The sequence below is a fragment of the Talpa europaea genome, assembly GCF_964194135.1.
Source record: "Talpa europaea genome assembly, chromosome: 14".
NCBI classification, from domain to species: Eukaryota; Metazoa; Chordata; class Mammalia; order Eulipotyphla; family Talpidae; genus Talpa; species Talpa europaea.
In genome coordinates this window covers 86,435,556-86,449,833 of record NC_140082.1, presented here as the reverse complement: position 1 = coordinate 86,449,833, position 14,278 = coordinate 86,435,556, and positions in this window count along the sequence as shown.

Sequence of the window (14,278 nt, the reverse complement as noted above, 5' to 3'; positions counted from 1 at the left end):
TCTGGGGGGCAGCCCATGGAGGCAAACTCCAGTTATCTAAATGAGACGCTGAGGGGGACTCGAGTTTTACAAGCTGATGTTGCTGTCCAGGGACTTGTGCTGCTAACGTCTCTTTCCGCAGAGGGTGCGGCTTGCAGTGCAGGGCCCATGGCCGGTGTCCAGGTGATTCCTACAACCGCGTTCATTGCCAGAATCTACTCAGGGAGTTTATTGTATTTCTGAAGGGTGACGTTTGAGAGGGCTTCTTCCAGAAAGTTCTGAGGGTTCGTTCCCATGCTGTGAAAGAATTGTTTCTGCTTTCTCCAAAATGCCATTCCCGTTAAGAAGCAAGTTGCTCTTGTATAGTCTTACACCGAAAACAAATCACTGCGCCAGCATCTCCCCGAGTTTGCTTGCTTTTCTCACTTGGTGACAAGTTTCTACACAGTGATTTTCCCGGGTGGCTTTTGTGTCCCTTCCTAAGAGTCCCTGCCACCTCTGGGCCACCCATGGGCAAAGAGCCTCCCTCCTGCTCGGAAGCCTCTCCCCACAGGGCATGCTCCAAATTGGCAGCTCAGCAAAATGACAGATACCAGCCGAAAACGGGTCGAGTTTGGGCTTTGTGGCCAAGCAGGTGTGTGTGGAGCTGGGCTCCCCCTTTTGACTGTGTGTCGGCACCCAGCAGAGGACTCGCCTGAAGGTTAGAAGCTGGGCAGTGACCCTGAAAGGAACCCCAGCCCCCTGCTGTCACAACGCACAGGGACATGGCCCCCACCTACTATGCCAAAGCATCTCCGGCGAGTTTCCATTTCCCATAGACCCCAGTCCCTTTTTGCTCCCACGTAGACCTGTTTTGTTCTCTCTCTTCTCCCTTTACAAGCCTCAGTTACCTTGGTTTTAGCTGGAGTTGAGCGTGGTGTAGAGTCGGGTCTCTCCTCGGTGGCAGTAACTGAACAAAATCTGTTTTGGTGCCCATGACCCGTGTCCAGGGCTGGCTTCCTTTGGCACAGGCTCAACTTTCCAACCTATAAAATGGAGATGCAGCTGCTCCTCCTTCTACTCCAATCCTAAGGGTAGCATGTCATGGCCCGATGGGCTGTCTCTCACAGTGTTAAATATGCAGATGTCACTGGTGTACTGTAGGAGAAAACCCCAACTGCTCAAAAGCAAAAACAACCCTTAAGAGAGTCTCCACTTTTTTTTAAAAGATTTATTTATTTATTTATTTATTTATGCAAGAACAGGGGTACAGGCCAGATGCACGGGAGAATGAGAGGATTCACTGGAGACAGACTGGGGAACAGAACAGGCAGACTGATGAAATACACTGCTGAGGGGAGCAGTAGGCGAGACAGGAGAGGTCTGCTGCACCATGTGGGATTCTCGCCGGCTGGCCAGGATCGAACTTGCTCTGCAGAGGCTGCGGACAGCTTCACAGTGCGGTGCTCAACCGCCTGCGCCACCAGGGAGGCCCGAGAGTCTCCACTTACACCTGCTAAGAATGGGGATGATGGTGCCTTAAAAGTAGGAGCAGTGTGTGGAAGCCAGACTTGTGCTAGAGGGTGGGGGCAGGTGGGAGGGGGGTTAGGTGGCAGAGGAGAGGCGGGAAAGGTTGGGCTTAGGTTGCAGAGGACTCTGCACTCTTGTTTTAATTTCATCCTTGATTGAACAGGAGAGTTGAAGCACAAGGTGAGTTTCTCTAGGACGCGATCCACGCATTTGTGTGTCGAGCAGGTGGAGGTGGTGATAGAAGGGAAAGAGAAATTATTCTTTGCACAGTACTCAGAGAAGGCTAAGTCTAGCTGGACACGGGTTATTGCCTGTCAGTAATTTTTTTAAGAGTTTTGTAAGATGGTGTCTGGGCACAAGATGGAGTTGGTGCAGTCAGCTGCAAACATCTCTTCCACCCCGAAGTTAGAAGAAACACACACACGCACAGCACCCTAGCTGGGACTTATGGACACAGTGAGAACTGTGGGCAGCAAAACAAAACAGTGGCGTTTCTACAAGTTAAAAGCACAGGCATGTAAGTAGACACAGCTTCCAAGGAGTGTGTGTGCAAAGGCTCTCTGAGGAACAAAACAACATGGCTGCCTGTAGGGCAGGAGGAGAAACAGTAAGAAGGGCCGAAAGGGAACAAGCGAATGTCCAGTGAGGTCCTGCCAGGCCTGGTGATCATTCTCTGTGGGCTGGGGAGGTTGACGTATTCAGCACCACTGAGGTTAAAGTAAACCAAAAGGCCATCAGCTGGAGAAACAGGATCACCTCTGGCTTGTGCACATGCTTTAGAGGGGCCTGGCGGGAAGCCACCACATGCCTACCTAATTAAGCACTTTATTAATAATTAATTATTAATCCCTGTAACATTGTAGTGTTTTCAAAGCCTTTGTCTGTAGGGTGACCCATTCGACTGTTCATTGGAGGCTGGAGATATTTGTAGAAAACGAGTTGGTGGCTCACCTGGGTAGAGTGACTTGCCTGGAGTCACACGGCTGGAAAGGGTGACATCGGGGTCTGTGCAGGGTCCCAGACCCCCAGGGAGTCTCTCTGCACCAAATAGGACTTGGTTGCTTCTTGGAGGAAATGATACAACATGCCATTTGGCTGCGATTTTTTTTCATGTGCACTTTTCTGGTTCCACATTTGATTTCATTTAGATTTTGTTTTTGTTTTTGTGGTTGTCGAGGGAGAAATTTTCTTATTCACTCAACATCCTGAATCGATGACTGTTCACGGCTTACCAACCTGGTGTGGTGGGCTGGCCGGAGCCGCTAGGAGATGCTTTTAGTTTCAAAGTCTCTTTATTATCATTTTTTTCTCTTTTTAAGAGTCATTGATGCTCAGTGATACCCTGTCTGGTGCTAGCACCCAAAGATGGCCACAGGCGAGGGCTTGACTTAAGTGCCCCAAGATCTGGAAGAAATTGGAAGTTGAATTTCCTCCTGTGGGGAGGCAAAGAAGTGAAATCTGTGACTGGGTCAGAGTCTTGGGATGCAAGTTCTGTGAAGATGGGTCCACAGTGGGTGGTGGTGGAGATGCCTCCTGCAACTGGAGATCCAGAAATGGCGGACCTGGCCCTCACAGAGCAGCTTCACATTCTTGGCTGCAGCTGGGCTCTCTAGACCGGAAGTAGAATTCCCTGGAGGGTCGGACGGGCTCACACTTTCTTGGACACATGTGAACTCAGAGCAGTTGGGGAGGCTGCGAGTTTGCCTGGAGAGAATCCAGTCTCCAGACCCGTTACAAATTTAGCTCAGCTTCTAAGAAGCATTCCCATCAAAGGGAGATTCCTGGTTGCTGTGGAATTGGGGTCCTTGTGGATTTCCTGTGTGGAGTTAACTAGGCACAGTCGTTTTTAGGCAGTGGGACGACAGATTTGCTTAAGATTGCCTCTGTTTTGACGATTTGTTGATTGCTGACTTATGTGGTATTATGGACATCTGTTCATTTTGGATTTTGCCTGCCAAGCATCCACACCCTAGTTTTTCTGCTATCCATATCCATTTTTTTCTGGTTTGCCACTTGTACCGGTTTGAATAGTGCCCCCCTCTTCTCCCAAATTCATGTCCACTTGGAAACGCAGAATGTGACTTTATTTGGAAGTAGGGTTTTTGCAGATGTAATTCGTTAAGATGAAGTCATGCTGCATGAGGGTGGGCCCTAAATCTAGGGACTGGCGTCCTTATTGGAAGGCCAGGTGAGGATACAGAGAAACACACAGAAGAAATGGAGGCAGACGACAGAGTGAAAGAACATCAGGGAGGCCGGGGGCCCACCACAGGAGTGTGCCAGGAGAGCATCAGAAAGGAGAGCATCAGACTCTCTCTCAGAGCCTCCAGATGGAGCCAGCTCTGCTGATACCTGGGTTTGGACTTCCGACCCCAGGACTGGGGGAGAATAGCTCTCCGTATGCTAAGCCATGGGGTGTAGTTCTTTGTCCTGGGACTCCTGGGAAACGAACCCCCCGGTCCCACTGTGTGAGAGTGATTGGGTAGCTGGCTCCATCCCTGCCTCCAGTGGGACCGACATGAGCAGGTCACGGCAGCTCACTCAGGTACAGGCGCCTCACTCGACCTGAGCCCTGAGACTCATTCTGGGTTGTTCAGGAAAGAGCCTCTCTTTTGCTGCCAAGTCTTTCAGTCTGCTGCCGGAAGTCACTTTGTCACCGCACAAACAGGGCCTTAGAGTGAAGCCATGCTGAAGAAACAGAACAGAGAGAGACAAGAACAAAGAGAGAGGCAAGAAATGAAACAAAGAGAGAGACAAGAGTCTGACATCATGACTTGAGTACCTAGATCCAGCCATGCCTGAACCCCACTGGACTATTCTGTTAAGAAAGTCATAACCCTTTTAAGTCAGCTTGGCTCGTGATTCTTGTCACTTATATCCAAAGGCTCCTGACTATTGAGCGATTTAGTGCCTGGAGTTACTGGATGGCTGCCCCTGCTATCCTGAGTGGACTCTGTTGGTTTGTACTTGCATTTTCACAGGGAAGATAGGAAAGTGAAAAACTGACATGAAAAAAGGCAACTGACATAGAAAAAAGGAACCAAACATGGACTGAGCGACTTCTGCATATGAAGCCTTGTGCCAAGCACTTTTAGGATTCTTTTTAAACTCCCTAACAGCAAAGCCTTCAGAAGTCTTGTTGCCTGTAGGTTCCAGAGGCATTCCTGGGACTCAGATGGTTCAGGTCTGTTGGATTCTAAACACCACGCTGCCACATGGGCGCTTAGAAGGAATCACATTGCTGGCGCCAGACTCTTCCTGGACATCCTACGGTTCTTCCTTTGGCTTTATGGAAGACGCAGCGTGGGACTGAGCGCCAGCAGGGTCTTGGTGCACGCCCCTCCCAGAAATGCTCACGTGGCCGTTATCATTGGCGAACTCGCCAGTGTAAAGCTGCCGATGGGAACACTGAGATGCTGCATGCCCGGCTGGCCCAGCTTCCCCAGCCAGCTGGTTTGCGTTATTGACAAAAACTCTCCCCCTGAGTCTGAAGTTAGCGACAGGGACCAGCACAGCCTGGGTGGAGAATGGCCAGCCCTCACCTCTCTCCTTCGGGCAGGGCCTGGGGGCCGGCTTCGGGTGTGGCCGCACTGCAGCCCCACGGGGCACCTCTTTCTGCCCTGCGGGGTTCACCCCAGCCCACCTGGGGGCTCTTCCCGCCACACCACCTGGGCCCAGCTGGAGGGCCAGCTGCTCTCTCCACTGGGGATTACGCCTGATCTCTTCCCACAGCAGCTCCGGATGCCTCCCTAAGCCGCCCTGGGAACAAAGGGCTTGCAGAAGGCCCCGGTACATTTTGGAGGAGGGAAGGATAAAAGCAAGAGCCACATCTGTCACAAGAAACGTGGGAACAGCTCTCTGCCAGGAGAGACGGAGGAAACGCTCTGTCACTGGCTGGCTCTGCTCCTCTGTGCCGGAAGTGCTCTCGCGACCGGTGGGTCAGCAGCTGCTGCCGTGTGCTGAGGCCAGTCTGCGTGGGTCCTGTCTCCCTACTGTCACATGCCTCGGCCTCCCGGACAGGCGTGGGTGCTGTGACTGTCACCCAGAACAGATTGGGGACCAGGCCAGAACACTGATGTGACTGTCACACAGCCGTAGATGTACACCCCGAGTGTCACACAGCCCCAGGCTCACACCCTGAATCACACCCAACTATCTCACAGCCCTGGATTCATACCCTGACAGTCCTGGATTCACACCCCAGGCAACTGGCCCCAGACTCCTGCTTCTCTCGTCCAAGACATTTCTCTGCTGTCACAGAGTAGTCGGCAGCTAAGCAAAAGGGGCAGCTCCCTAGACACTGACGTTTCTGTGAGTGATGGGAGGGTCGGATGACTTTATTAGAGAAATCTGTGAGTCTGTGTAACGAGCTCCCAGAGGAGGCTGCTGCGGTTCTGGGGACCACACTCTGAGAAGCGAGGTGTCAGGGCAGACACACGTCTAACTGTGTGGTCCCGTTCCAGTCTCCTGGGCCCCTGTGTCCTTGCTTGTCAGTGGGTGATAACAGCGCCACAGCCGTTACAAAGGCCAGCGGAGTTTCCTTGCCCTGTAGCTTTGGTTCTCAGCCCTGGTTGCACATTGGAACCCCTGGGAAACTTTGGAAACTGCCAAAAGCTGGGTCCCCCCTCCTAACAGAGCAGTTCCAGGTACAGTCTGGGCATGGGGTGGTTGTGGCTTCTCAGGAATTTCTATACATGTAAGGCAGCTCTGATGAAGAAACGGGGGATATCGCCACCATTTTGGGGGTGTCTGAGATATTGACCTCAGCCTCTAAGCCTCTTACTATTTGTAACTGGTTGGCAAGAGGAGTTCAAGAGCTTCTGTAGCATCTCCATGTGGCCAAGCTGTGATTTCTTTCTAGACTCTTGGAACCTGAATTCACAAAGCTTTCCAGGTGACTCGTGTGCATCTGAAAAATGCTGTTCTAAGGAATCTTCTCAGGAATCAATTCAATATTGGGTTCCATCAGACAGATCCATATTTGATGACTTCTGGAGACAAAAGAATTTCTAGGCAAACTCCTGCTTATCCTTCAAAACCTTGCTCAGTACCTCCTTGCTCACCCCTTCTCAGAAAATCACTCTCCTTCTTGTTACTGCTTAACAAAAAAACTTCTGTTACCACATGCACTTACAAACACCTGCTATGGGTGAGTCTCATGTCATAGACGGTGAATTCTCCAGCAGTAAAAGTCCTGGAAGGGAGGAGGATCGTGGTATTAATAGCAAAGATGATAGGGATAATGTCTGGGCTGACAAGAAGGCCTGAGAGAGCAGAGGGGCACTGTGGCCATCCTGGACCCCCAGGCCCCTTCCTGACACAATTAAGTCCTTAGAAAAATGTGTTCAGCGGAATTCATAGGGTCCAAAAAAAATAAAATCAAATCTCAATCACCCTTGCTTCTCTCATGGCTGTCCAGGAGAAGCATGGAGAACATGTTAACATGCCTTACTTTTTTAGAAGCTCATGGCCTTGGTCTCAGCTTAGCTGAATATTTGTTCTCTTGCTGGCAGGAATATTCCTTTTTTTTGCCAGCGCTGGCTTCAGAGTATTTCTGAGGGGCTGTGCCCTCACCTGCTTGGGTAACTGGGAGGCTTTTCACTCTGTGCTCACATGGAAGGACACCTGCTCTCTTCTCCTCTGTGCATCCAAGGGAGATGGTTGGTGTTCTGAGCTGTTCACCCCAGTGGGAAAGCCATTTTAGGGTGAAACCAAGTCTAATGCAGGTATAAAAACAGCTTCAAGTTTTCATGGAAAATTTGAGGCGAGTATGAAAAATGTTAGGTGTTTCCTTCAACCTCAAAAATATGTTTTTTCTTCTGTTTTTGGTCCTCTGGGCACTTGTGCCAGACAGTGTGTCCAGCCTTGGCTAGAATCCATGCTCAGCTTTAGAGACTACATCTTACCCCTGGGGCTCTCAGACCAAAGATCTGCTAAGAGTTGAGGTCAGGGAGAGCTGGCAAGACAACACGCCAGATGGTGCTCTGGAGAAGAGACTATTGTCACTTCTTTGAAAAATAAATGCTTCATTTTTCATTCTTTCCCAGAAGTTGTAATTCATCAATTATTATTTAATTCTTTGACTATTTATTAGTTAGTATGTACCTGGCAAATGCTAGGGTTGTTGACTAAAAGAGGGCTGAGACAGACCCTCCTTTTTTGGAAGATGAGATGTGTAAGCCAGAAGGTCTTGTAGGGGTGGAGAAGAAATCTCACCTTATTCCTCTGGGCTCTCCCAGGCTGGTCAAGTAATCAAATTAACATCAGAAATTACATCATAACATCCTGTAAAAGAAAAGGACAAATTTAGTTAGATCCATATGGGGAATCTACCATGTAGATTCCAAAGACAGTGGGGCAAAATGGGGGTATATCCTGAGCTAAGGGATGGGATAGGGACGGGGGACTTGCATGATGAAAAGAGGGTGACTCAGGACAAAGACTTGATTCTCTGTAACTGCATGTTTGCTCTGTCATATAGACAGGTTTCTCCAAAAGAAAGTCTATTTCTGGTAAAAATCCTAATTCTGGGTAATACCTCCAATATTCACTCTTCTAGGTAGTTAAAGGAATGGTAAACAATTTCTCCCAAGTCCTTAGGACCTTGACTGATGTCAACTGGAGATAATCCATGTGCCAAAGTGACATGCCCAGAGAAGGCCTGTTCGGGACATCTTGGGAGGCCCACTTGAGCTGCATCAGCATCTCCTGGGAGAGTCCCTGACTGAGTAGGTCTGGAGTGGGGCTCCAAGATGCTACTGCTAGTCTGGACCCCACTTTGAGAACCACAGATATAAACTGTTCATTGGGCTTAGGGAAGAGATGTAACCCTAAATGATGGGTCAGTTATAAGGTGCTCCACACAGGGAAGAATGCTTCTTCTACAAGTTGTATGAGACTGTAAAGAAAGGGTTCCTTGGGGAAAAAACAGCTGTGCAAAATCTCATAGGCACAAAACTGCCAGGCTGATACATGAGATTTCGGTGAGCCTTCTATAAGAGAAAACCCCAAAAGTGGCTTATATTAAATGAGGTCTTACCTCTCTCTCACAAAGAAGCCACTCAGCAGACAGGTCAGTGTGGAGGTGACTTCTTGCTCTGGTGTGCTATTCTTGGCATGTGACTTCTATCCTCAAGGTCACAAGACGGCTGCTGGCGTTCCAGCCAGGATGTCTGTGTTCCAGGTAGAGAAAAGGGAGAGCAAAGGGCCAAAGGTTGTTTCTTCCAACTGAATCAAACCCTTGAAAGAGACTTCTCAGCCTCTGCCTGGATTCACGGGAGGCAGTAAAATATAGTCTTTTAGCTAGCACACTGCAGCTCTGAATAAACCCAAGATCTGTTATTAAGGAAGAAGGGAAGGATGGCTACTCGGTAGGCTGCCATGGTATGCTTGGAGGAACGTCAAGTTCTTGGTATTGCCAGAGCTGAAAGTGCCAGAGGGCATGTGGTGGAGGAACATGGTGTTGACTGGCCCCCAGCAGCCACAGCTCAGGGCACAGGAAGGCACTGGGAAGTCCTTGTGGCTGAAGTAGGAAGAGAAAGTTCGGGAAGCGGTGGGGCTGGGACAGAGCCTTTAATGTGAACCTGCCAGCAGATCCCTGATCTCGCCATGTCGTATGCACGTAGAAGCCTTCCTTCCTCACTCCCTTTTCCGCCATCCGTGCCTCCTTTTCTCCTCCCTTTTCTACTTTACTCTTCTTCCTTCCTTCTCTTGACCCCACTCCTTGCAGGGGACAGGATGTGGGGAAGTCAGGAGGAGAAGCTTTCTAGGGAGAGGCCGGGAGGAGCCCCAGGGTACTCCAGGACAGGAAGGAGAGAGTTTCCACCACAGAGAGCGCCTGGGGACTAGGCTGGGGATACTCACTGGGAAGTCCGTGTAAGAGCGACATCACTGGGTCTGGACCAGGGAGCAACACGGTAAATGTGAATTTAAGGAGAGTCAGTCTGTTGGGAACAACATCGTCTTGGAGCGCAATTCAGTTGTGTACACTTGACTCGAAGCAAAGCAAATACCGTATAAATTGGTGTTGCCTCTTCAGTGAGTGATATGACCAAGCGCTTGGTCCCTGGTATCTGTCATCATCTCCCTGTGAGCTCCCAGAGGAGACATTTCTCAATGCAGGATGGGGGTTGGAGAGGACAGCTTCCCCACAGGAGTTCATAGTTTGCTGCTTCTCCATGAATGAAACTTACACAACATTTCGGACTTCCTTTGAGTCATGGCTTCCGGGAAACATTGAGGCAAATGGCTGGGCTGCCTGTTTTTCCTTTTCTATTTCTATTTTAAAAGCTTCATTGGATGAGTTTCTATATGTGAACCATGGCAGGAGAACCATTATGTTTAGTAGGTGAGGAGAGATGACTCTGTTTGGAGTGGTTCGTGTGCTGGAGGACCCCCAAGAAGCTTCCAGTGAGGAAACCTGTTTATCAGTCCTTTTCCCAAATGTATTTGACCCCTGCACCATTGGTTTCCCATATAGCACCAATTAGCATCTTAGACCACATTGCTTCGGGGGCAAAACTGAACTAACATAGTCATGGAACCTTCTAGAATTAGTGCAGAATTTGAGTGGTCCCACTTAGGATTCTGAGTCCTGACTGTGGTTTCCCTTCCTTCTGACTAAACTGGGGGCCTCTTCAGTGTTCTCAGCAGCAGGAGGCAAGGCTAGAGAGCCACATGTGTGGAGGCCACGTGGAATTGGGGCCCATATTGGTTGTGAGTCACGAGGACCTGCATTTGGCACACGACTGTTAGACATGAGTCATGGTCATATGGAAACCTGATTCACTTCTACCTTCCTTTGGTCCCTAATCCTTTGTAATGCCCAGTTTCATGATGTAACTTCAGAGGAATTCAGCCTGGACAGCAAAGTGATGTCATTAATTGAACTCAGCTTCAATTAAAGTCTTCCGCCACGGGGTCTGTTTCACAAGGGTGATGGTGGCAGGTGGCTGGTGTGTCCAGACAAGTGTGCGTGCCATCTGGGGAGGAAGTTTGCTAGAAGGGTTTCATTCCAGGTTTCATTCCCATCCTTGGTGCTGAACACCTAGGGTTTCCCTGGAGACACACTTTTCAACATTTCCTGGTTCAGATATTAACTCAGGGGCAGAGTTGAGATGCAAGGGACCCAGCAGGCAGCTTTCTGGACTTTTGATTTCTGTCACCCACCTTTTCTCTCCATAGCACACTCTTCAAAGAGAGACTTACTTGTATTTATTCTAAGTGAATCAAAAAAACTGCACTGATGGATGGGTCCTGGCCTGTCACCTTTCAAGAGGGCTGCATAGAGACAATGCTTTGACTTAATGAGTGACATAAATAACAGGGACTCTGTGTCTGCCTTTGGGAGATGCCGATAGAGTAGCCTCAAGTTTGTGAGCTATTTCTATGACTTCTGGGGCCACTAGGTCGAGACGTTTTCTTCTTTCTTTTCTTCTCACATCTATAACTAAAGAAGCTTCTGGAATAGGGGAGCATTTCCTTAGCCCAGGACCCTGCTTGGTTCCTGCTGCCTTTGGGAATAGAAACTGCAACTTTTAAGCATGAGTTGAAGAGAGGGTCCCCTGAGGACAGCCTCGCCCTCTCCCGGCTGGCTGAGCAGGCCTTCCAGGTTGGGTGGAGGGCTTGGCCAGGCATTCTGCTAGCTGCTTTCCTGGACGTTGCTGCTGGACTGCCCTACCCTTCAGCATTAGTTACTGGAGACTTCTGATTCCTGCTTTCATTCCTCATATGATCCAGTTCTGACCCCCCAGCACAGTATGAGACTAGCTAGAGCAAATCGCTAACCTGTATTGGGCCAGGCTGGGCCAGTGCAGAAGGATCTGACAATCGTTGCCTTAGTTTCTGTTCATTTCAACAACCGGAGGAAGAGTTATCACCTCCAGTTTAAACATGAGACAGTTGCAACTTGAAGAGGATCAATACCTTTCCATGGTGTCCCAGCTAATGAACAGGAGTGGGGACTTAACCATTTATGGAACATCCACCCAGGCCCAGGCAGGGAACTGGCTCCAGGGACAGAGACCTGGATTCTACCAGACCAGGACATCGGTGAGAGAACAGGGCAAAGAACCAAGGGCTACAGAGCAAGAGGAGCATGGCAGTGGGAACCCACAGGCCTGGCTGGGGGGAAGGTGGATGGGAGTGGCTCAAGGTCTGGGTGGTGGGCCTGGGCTGGGTGGGTCATGTTAACCAGACTCTGGTTGAAGAAATGCCCTTAGAAGTGGGACCCTTGGCCTCGGTGTGGAGGATAAGCAGGTGCAAAGAAGACAGAGGGGTGCAGAGGGAACCACATCTGCAAAGAAGAAGTCATAGCTTGCATCACATTGTGGAGCCTCGTGCCTGATGCAGTAGGTACCCCCACCTACACCCGCCATTTCCAGCTCTATGAGGGCGGCACCTTTGATGAGCCTACAGCAGGGCAAGTCGTGCTCAGATCAGGCTTTGGGAAGCTCAATCTGGCCAGACAAGGAGCCGTGGGAGGGGCTGGGGCAGGAGGCACACCCAGCAGAGTTCTCTCTTCCTTTGCTGGACAAGAGGACCATTCTTTTGAAGAGTCCTGTTCATGAGAATTTTCTAGTTGGAAGGAATTCAGGGATCTGCTATGAAAAAGTTACAGAAAAAAATTCGATGACACCACAAGAGATTTTCCAATTTGGAATCAAAATGTCACGGTGAGGATGTGGAGTAAAGGGACCCTTGTGCACTGTCAGTGGGAATGTGAATCAGTGTGGCCTCTATGGAAAACAGTATGGTGGATCCTCAAAATTTAAAAATAGTCCTGCCATCTGACCCAGCTCCTCCACTGCTGGGAATACACCAGAAGGCACTGAAACAGGATGTCGAAGAGATATCTGCACTTTCGTGTTTATTACAGCTTTATTCATGCTAGCCAAGACATGGAAACAACCTCAATGCCAACGACAGATGAGTGGGTAGCCCCTTGATATGGGAATCTGTGGAATACCACTCAGCCATGAAAAGAGGACATCTTGCCATTAGCTGGCCTCTTGGCCTGCGTCATCTCAAATCTAGCCCTTTGGAAAATTGCGATGTCTGGTGTTTGGGAGGGTGATGTGGTCTGATGGTCCAGGGCACTTGGGCACATACTTGGGTTTGGGGGTGAGCAGGAGTTTTACCTTTTGCACCTGCAGACTTCTAGGCCAGAGATGCTCCCTGATTCCGTGAGCACCAGCCCACTTAGCTAGGACCATCCGGTGCTTAGGGGCTTCTCTGGACGTCACGTGTCCTACCTGAAGGTGACCTTTTCTTTGACACATTATTTTCTGCAGGGAAAATCAAGGAAAACAACAAAGGTTTCCCACAGAATATTTCTCCCCTTTGAACATGGAATCTGAACAATTTGTAACCTTGTAATCAGGGTGTTAGAAATGAAACGGGAAGTGACAAAGGCACTTAGCGAATCAGAGGCCCGTCTTACTATTTCAAGCCTTGTTTTTATCAGCAATAAAACAGATCTATTTTATTTGAGTACTTATAATAAAAATGGCTAATTGCAAGGCAGCCCTGAGTGGTAGAAGATAGGACATCAGAGACTGGAGACTTTCTCCCGAAAGCCCAATGCAGTGAGCGTGCTGGGTAAAGCAGACCAAGTCTTATTGCTTGTCAAGCATCTAAGCATCGGGAACTCATGTCCCAGAGCACCTTCGCGTTGATGGGGGGGTGGTGATTAGGAATGGCATGGCCACAGGAATTACTTGGCATTCTTATGCATGGAAAATTTAGGGGAAAATTTACTTTTTGAATTTAGACTGGAATCACTAATTTGGCATCTGCATTTTAAAGAAACTGGTAATGAGCTAGATGGGGGGTTTTCAAACTGTGTTCCACAGAGCTGTGGGGTTTCAGGGGGGAATTGGCAAAGATCCTTCTGTGCAGGCCAGGCAAGGCTCTGCCCTGCATGATGGAAGGCGTGGTTAGGGGCAGGGTTTCCTTTGGGTGCAGCCACTCTTGCTTCCTATTAGCTCTGCTGCTCCCAGCAGGCTGTGCAGCTTCCAGCCACTCAGACTGGGTCTGTAATTTGACCTTTGAACAGCAGCAGCTCCTGCAAAATGTTCTCCTAGAACAGAAGTAGAATATCACATACTCAGTAAAATGTTCAAGTTCTTAGTTATTTTCTTTTTCTTTTTTTTTTTTTTTTTAGTGGTGGAGGGGAAACCTTGCTGGGCAGAGCCTTCCTGGCCTGCACAGGAGGACCCTTGCCAATTCCCCCCTGGGATCCCATAGCTTTGTGGAATACAGTTTGAAAACCCCCAATCTAGCCCATTACCAGTTTCTTAAAAATGCAGGTGCCAGGGACTCCCTGGTGGTGCAGGCGGTTGAGTGCCGCTCTGTGGAGCTGTCTGCCGCCTCTGCAGCGTGGGTTCGATCCCGGCCTTCCGGCGAGCATCCCACATGGCATGGCAGACCTCTCCTGTCGCGCTGGCTGCTCCCCTCAGCAGTGTATTTCTGTCATCTGCCTGTTCTGCTCCCCACTCTGTCTCTGGTGAATCCTCTCACCTTCCTGCGCATCTGGCTTGTACCCAAGCTCTTGTATAAAAATAAATAATCTTAAAAAAAAAAAAAAACGCAGATGTCAAACTAGTGATTCCAGTCTAAATTTAAAAAGTAAAATTTCCCCTATATTTTCCATGCATAAGAATTGCAAATAATTCCTGTGGCCATGCCACTCCTAACAGTCCCCCCCACCCCCCACCCCCGCTGAGTGTAGGACGCCCAGGGCATGGACAGAAAATGTGTCCCTTTGCAGGGACCAACCTGACAATGTCGC